Here is an 8,197-nt window from a genome sequence, read left to right as displayed (position 1 = left end):
CACTGCAACACATCCTGTGGGAATGCTCCTCACTCACCAGTTTCCGGAAAACAGTTTTCCAGTGCATCTCCTCCTGCACAGGTATACTCTCACCACCAAGTCCAGAATTGGCCATATTTAATATCAATATAGATAAATACCCATACTCTAAAAGACAAGTAATAACTCACTTATTACTAGCAGCCAGGACCCTTATTCTTCGCAATTGGAAATCCACCCTCACACCCAACTTATCAGAAGTAATTTCTCTCGTTAACAACAATTACCTCTTAGAAAAATCCCTAGCAGAAAATACACTATCCTACAAGTCATTTCAGGAGTCTTGGCTGTGTTGGCCTCACCTGACACAAGTAAATAGGCTTTCTTAATCCAAACGTATCCTGATATCCCATTAATTGCTGGGGGGAGGGAGGCCCCTCTCCACCTGGCCTCAGTAGCAAAGATCCCTAGGGCTCTGGGTCTGGGTGGACTGAGCCTTCTACTCCTCCTATGACACCCTAAGTGACATCTCAGAGACTATAATACTGTTCGACGCCACATTAAATGATATGTATATTGGTTCTGACAATTTGTTATTTACCCTTCAATATATATTCGAGACATGTGTACAAACATTGGAAACTTTGTTCTTTTTTTCTTTTGTTAATTGTTTAATTTTCTTTATCTTTGGAAACTTAATAAAAAACTATTGAATGCAAAAAAATAATATTGTGCAATGCATATTACTGACAATCGGAATCATGAATTGTGTACTTCAGACATTTCTAGTTTGCTGACTCGTATTTCCCACAACAGTTATTGGTTTTGTTTATACGGTAATAGAACCTGTCCTCTGTGAACTTTGGATCAGTGTCCTTGGGCTGGTCTATTAACTATTTAATATGATGTTCTCCTAGGCAGATGCTGCATAACATTTGGTATTTTTAATCTTATTTGTATGAACTTATTTATTAGTGCATCAAGTTATATGTTAACCACTTCTGCTCTGGAAGGTTTTACTCCCATAATCACCAGGCCATTTTTCAGTGATACGGCACTGCCTTACTTCAATTGACAATGGCACGGGTGTTACGCTGTACCCAAATAAAAGTGTCCTTTTTTTCCCCACAAATAGAGCTTTTTTTTGGTGGTATTTGATCACCTCTGTGATTTTTTTTTTTTGTGTTTCAAATTAAAAATGAGTGACAATTCTGAAAACATTGTATATATATATATATATATATATATATATATATATATATATATATATATATGTATATCTTACTTTCTCCTATAAAACACTGTTCTGTTCTCACTACATGTATGCCCCAGGTGTGTATGCAGCTCAACATACAGCTAAACCTTCAATCCTATAATAACCAGTCTTTTTGTAACTTTAGGCTTTATTCTGGTGAAAGAATGGTGGTCACATGAAACAGGATACATATGCGAATAGATTGCGAATAGATAGGATTGTATAAGATAGGATTGAGAATATGGTGAAACTGGAAATGAACAGATAAAAACATACAATCAGTATTTAAACATAAACAAGATATGTACTGAGTATACAGTCAACAGTTCTGAGGCATCCCAGCGATGCTTCCTAGAAGGATTCAAGAATCTTCCACAAGAACATTAGGGACAGTCTCACTCCTCTAAGATGGAGGTTAAAAAAAAGGAAGTTTTTTCAGTAAGAGGTGGAGTTAATACCCAGTGATAGAGAACAAGAATAATCATAAAGTACTGTTCATCAATAGTCTTTGTCACAGGGGCATCTTGTGGACAATATCGGTATTGCAAGTTTCAATAACATTAATTCTCCCTAGGCTGAAGGCATGACAAACACATCCAATTAAAAAAAAATGTAAAAATCTAGTTTTTTCATCATTTTTGGCCAATATGTATTCTGCTACATATTTTTGGCAAAAAAAATCCAAATAAGTGTATATTGATTGGTTTGCGCAAAAGTTATCGCGTCTACAAACTAGGGGAAAGATTTATGTCATTTTTATTTATTTTTTTACTAGTAATGGCGATGATCAGTGATTTTTAGTGGAACTGCGACATTGCGGCGGATAGATCGGACACCCAACTAATATTTTTGACACTTTTGGAGGACCAATGACATTACTACAGTAATCAGTTCTACAAATATGCACTGTTACTGTACTAATGCCACTGGCAGGGAAGGGGTTAACACCAGGAGCGATTAAAGGGTTAAATGTGTCCCTAGGGGTGCTTTATAACTGTTTGGGGAATGGGCTTGCTGGATGAACACAGAGACCTGTTTTCCTTAAAAAGAAGAAAACAGGATTCCTGTGTTCATTGCTGATAGAACAGCGGTCTGCCGTGTTTACATCGACAGACCGCCATTCTGTCTCCACGGGGAGCGATCGCCGGTGTCCGGCAGACATCGCGACCCGCTGATTGGCTCCCCCTGTGGCCAATCAGCGCATGCGCAGGCCTCAGGCAGTACGTCTGCCCCCCACTAGCTGTCCCGCGAACAAGGAAGAATGGAAGAAACTGCCCAAAAACAGGTGTGCCAAGTTTGTAGCATCATATTAAAAAAGAATGAAGCTATAATTGGTGCCAAAGATGCTTCAACAAAGTATTGAGCAAAAGCTGTGAATAATTATGTACATGTTCATTTGTTTAATTTTAAATTTTTAATACATTTTTCATTGCTGGAGGAGGAGAGGAGAGCGAGGACCGGCAGGTGGTGCTGTGGAGCAGAGCAGAGCAGAGGAGCAGAGAGCGCGGGATCAGTGGCAGGTGTGTGTGTGTGTGAGTACCCCCCCCCCCCCCCACACCCCCCAGTAGAGCGGCGGCGGCGGCGGCCGGTGCTAGAACCCACCCCCCAAATAAAGCGGGGGGCGAGTGGTGCGGTAACCCCCCCTCCCTTGCTGCGGCGGTGTCTGGTGCTGGAACCCCCCGAGGTAAAGGCGAGCGGTGCGGTAACCACCCTCCCTCCCTTGTTGCGGGCGGCAGTAAATCCTCCCTTGCAGACTAGCAAAAGCTGGCCGGGAAGTGACCTAGGGAGGCGGGTGCAGAGAGGAGACTGACCGACTGAGGGAGGATGGAGGAATCACCGTCAGGAACTGCAAGTGACAGGCTTAAAGGGACACACACTAGGTAAGTAAGATTGGTGACTGAGATTGAACACTGACTGAGGGGTAGTGTAGTACCTGAGTATATGTGAGTACCTATTACTACCTGAGTGTCTGTGAGTACCTATTACTACCTGAGTATCTGTGAGTACCTATTACTACCTGAGTGTCTGGGAGTACCTATTACTACCTGAGTGTCTGTGAGTACCTATTACTACCTGAGTGTCTGGGAGTACCTATTACTACCTGAGTGTCTGGGAGTACCTATTACTACCTGAGTGTCTGGGAGTACCTATTACTACCTGAGTGTCTGGGAGTACCTATTACTACCTGAGGGCCTGGGAGTACCTATTACTACCTGAGTGTCTGGGAGTACTTATTACTACCTGAGTGTCTGGGAGTACCTATTACTACCTGAGTGTCTGGGAGTACCTATTACTACCTGAGTATCTGTGAGTACCTATTACTACCTGAGTATCTGTGAGTACCTATTACTACCTGAGGGCCTGGGAGTACCTATCACTACCTGAGTGTCTGGGAGTACCTATTACTACCGGAGTGTCTGGGAGTACCTATTACTACCTGAGTGTCTGGGAGTACCTATTACTACCTGAGTATCTGTGAGTACCTATTACTACCTGAGTATCTGTGAGTACCTATTACTACCTGAGTATCTGTGAGTACCTATTACTACCTGAGTGTCTGGGAGTACCTATTACTACCTGAGTGTCTGGGAGTACCTATTACTACCTGAGTGTCTGGGAGTACCTATTACTACCTGAGGGCCTGGGAGTACCTATTACTACCCGAGGGCCTGGGAGTACCTATTACTACCTGAGTGTCTGGGAGTACTTATTACTACCTGAGTGTCTGGGAGTACCTATTACTACCTGAGTGTCTGGGAGTACCTATTACTACCTGAGTATCTGTGAGTACCTATTACTACCTGAGTATCTGTGAGTACCTATTACTACCTGAGTGTCTGGGAGTACCTATTACTACCTGAGTGTCTGGGAGTACCTATTACTACCTGAGTGTCTGGGAGTACCTATTACTACCTGAGTGTCTGGGAGTACCTATTACTACCTGAGGGCCTGGGAGTACCTATTACTACCCGAGGGCCTGGGAGTACATATTACTACCTGAGTGTCTGGGAGTACTTATTACTACCGGAGTGTCTGGGAGTACCTATTACTACCTGAGTGTCTGGGAGTACCTATTACTACCTGAGTATCTGTGAGTACCTATTACTACCTGAGTATCTGTGAGTACCTATTACTACCTGAGTATCTGTGAGTACCTATTACTACCTGAGTGTCTGGGAGTACCTATTACTACCTGAGTGTCTGGGAGTACCTATTACTACCTGAGTGTCTGGGAGTACCTATTACTACCTGAGGGCCTGGGAGTACCTATTACTACCGGAGTGTCTGGGAGTACCTATTACTACCTGAGTGTCTGGGAGTACGTATTACTACCTGAGTGTCTGGGAGTACCTATTACTACCTGAGTGTCTGGGAGTACCTATTACTACCTGAGTATCTGTGAGTACCTATTACTACCTGAGTATCTGTGAGTACCTATTACTACCTGAGTGTCTGGGAGTACCTATTACTACCTGAGTGTCTGGGAGTACCTATTACTACCTGAGTGTCTGGGAGTACCTATTACTACCTGAGTGTCTGGGAGTACCTATTACTACCTGAGGGCCTGGGAGTACCTATTACTACCCGAGGGCCTGGGAGTACATATTACTACCTGAGTGTCTGGGAGTACTTATTACTACCTGAGTGTCTGGGAGTACCTATTACTACCTGAGTATCTGGGAGTACCTATTACTACCTGAGTGTCCGGGAGTACCTATTACTACCTGAGTGTCTGGGAGTACCTATTACTACCTGAGTGTCTGGGAGTACCTATTACTACCTGAGTGTCTGGGAGTACCTATTACTACCTGAGGGCCTGTGAGTACCTATTACTACCTGTGCGACTGACCGGGCTGTGTGTCTGTGAGTGTTGTGCGACTGACCGGGCTGTGTGTCTGTGAGTGTTGTGCGACTGTGAGTGTTGTGCGACTGACCGGGCTGTGCGACTGAGTGTTGGGCAACTGAGAGTGTTGTGCGACTGACCGGGCTGTGCGACTGTGAGTGTGGTGCGACGGGCAGTGTGGTGCGACTGACCGGGCTGTGCGACTGTGAGTGTGTGCGACTGTGAGTGTTGTGCGTCTGACCGGGTGGTGCGACTGGGAGTGTTGTGCGACTGACCGGGCTGTGAGATTGTGAGTTTTGTGCAACTGAGTGTCAAGTGAGGGTAGTGGAGTACCAGAGGGAGAGAAGGTAGAGTTAGGAAGCCAGGAAATAGCCACATAGGATAGACTTAAATCACTGAATCCCCATTAAATTAGTAGGTACAATGCCCGGCAGGTGTGGAGATGCAACTCGGTGTACATCTTTGGATATGTATGCGTTCCTCGGTCATGCGATCAAGGGCGAATACAAATGCGCAAAATGTAAGCAAGTTGCTTCCCTGGAAGCTCAGGTCCTGAATCTAGGGAAGCAGCTGGCAACACTGAGACGAATGTCCATACCGGAGGAGAGCCAGGATCGTACCAGTCAGGTGCAGGCAGGGGTCTGCACAGAGGTGGGTGGAGTATCGGAGGTGCAGGCATCAGAGCAGAGTAAAGGGGTGACAGTTAGGAGGGGTAGAAGGGGACAAGGCAAGGAGGCTGATCCTGGGCTGGAGCACCCCAATAGATACGCCTGTTGTGTGATGTTGGGGAAACCAGTCAGGGACCAGCATTGCTGGAGCAATGAGGCTGGGAGAAAGGGAAAGGAAAGACAGGTGCTGGTGGTAGGGGCTCAATTATTAGAAGGACAGACAGTGTAATCTGTGACAAAGACCGTGTGCGCCGAACAGTCTGTTGTTTGCCGGGCGCTCGGGTTCGGCACATCGCGGATCGGGTGGACAGATTATTGGGTGGGGCTGGGGAAGACCCAGCTGTCATGGTACACGTGGGTACCAATGACATAGGCAGAGGAAGATGGAGAGTCCAAAACGATTTCAGGGACTTAGGCGCTGAGTTGAGGAGTAGGACCTCCAAGGTAGTATTTTCCGAAATACTACCTGTACCTCGAGCCACACCAGAGAGGCAGCGGGAGATTAGGGAAGTTAACATGTGGCTGAGGAGCTGGTGTAGTAAGGAGGGTTTCGGGTTCCTGGAGAACTGGGCCGACTTCTCAGTCGGCCACCGACTCTTTGGTAGGGACGGATTGCACCTAAATGGGGAGGGTGCAGCCGTACTGGGTGAGAAGATGGCAAAAAAGTTAGAGGGGCTTTTAAACTAGGTGATGGGGGGGAGGTTACAGATGTAGAATTAGCCAGTGGAAAGCAAGTTTCAGAGGGCAGAAATGGGGGCATTAGCGGTAGGGTGTTCGGAGCTCCTATACCCAGGGTGGGTATGGGGAAAAATCAAGAGAGCAGCCTAAAAACATCAAATGAGGATATATGTAACCGGTCAAAATTAAGAGGTTTGTATACCAATGCCAGAAGCCTGGCCAACAAGATGGGAGAGCTGGAGCTGCTGATGTTTGAGGAGGACTTAGATTTTGTGGGGATAACAGAGATTTGGTTTGACAGCTCTCATGACTGGATGGCGACCATTCAGGGGTATTCCCTTTATCGCAGAGATAGAGAAGGTAAAAAAGGGGGAGGGGTATGTATGTATGTATATTAAGAACAGTATACAGGTAAATATGAGGGATGATATTAATAATGGAGCTATGGACGAGGCAGAATCCCTATGGGTAGAACTTCAAAGGGAAGGCACGGTGGGGAAGGTAATATTGGGCGTATGCTATAGGGCCCCCAACCAGAGGGAGGAGGGGGAGGCAGACCTCATTTTACAGATAGGATTGGCAGCAAGGATGGGAAATGTCATTATGATGGGGGACTTTAATTATCCTGATATAGACTGGGCAGAAGGAACCGCACACTCAGCCAAGGCTAGGCAGTTCCTAAATGTTTTGCAGGACAATTTCATGGGTCAGATGGTGAATGCACCGACAAGAAACAATGCGGTACTTGACCTACTGATTACCAACAATACAGACCTGCTCACGGATATAGAAATACGGGGCAACTTAGGAAACAGTGACCATAGGTCAATAAGTTTCAGTATTAATTACAGTAATAGGAAGCAGAGGGGTAATATAAGGACGCTGAATTTCAAAAGAGCCAATTTCTCAAAACTGCGCTCGCTGCTAGAAAATATCAATTGGGATAGAACCCTGGGAACAAAGAACACAGAGGAAAAATGGGAGTGCTTCAAGAGCATACTTAACAAGGGGATTGACCAGTGCATTCCAAAGGGAAATAAATTTAAAAGAGCAAAACTAAACCCTGGGTGGCTAAACTCCAACATAAAAATGCATAATAGTGCTAAAGAAAAGGCCTTCAAAAAATACAAGACTGAGGGGTCATTGGCAGCATTTAAGCATTACAAAGAGTGTAATAAGAAATGTAAAAACGAAATCAGGACGGCTAAAATAGAACACGAGAGACATATAGCGGAGGAGAGTAAAAAGAACCCCAAGAAGTTCTTTAAAGCGGAGTTCCACCCTGGATTTTTTTTTTTTTTTTTTTTAATACCCCCGGGACAGTCAGGGCTAGTGCATTCCACAATGGCTAGCCTCTGATCTGTCCCGTGTTGCACTTACCTGTTAGGACAAATACTTACCTTGCAAACGTCTTGTCCAGCGCTGCCATCTCAGATGTGGGCAGCTTGAAGCCAGCGCGTCCTCTTCGGCGTCTTCTTCCGCCTTCTTTGGTCCCACGATGCTCTGCGCCGGCCCCGACGTCACTTCCGGGTCGCTCGCGTCATCCCTCCACAGCTTCTGGGCATGCCCAGAAGCTGTTTAGAAGGGGATGACGCGCGCGACCCGGAACTGACGTCGGGGCCGGTGCAGGCGCAATGATTCCTGGGAGCTATGACGTCCAGCTCCCAGCAATCATTGCAGAGCCAGGAAGTGACGACGGGCCGCGGCCGAGGAAGGAGGAAGAAGGAAGTAAGGTAAGTATATTTTCTTCGCTACGAGGTAAGTAAAGAAAAA

This window comes from Pelophylax lessonae, assembly GCF_965119305.1.
Source record: "Pelophylax lessonae genome assembly, chromosome: 11".
Lineage (NCBI taxonomy): Eukaryota > Metazoa > Chordata > Amphibia > Anura > Ranidae > Pelophylax > Pelophylax lessonae.
The sequence above is the reverse complement of the archived record's forward strand: the minus strand, read 5'-3'. Positions refer to the sequence as shown.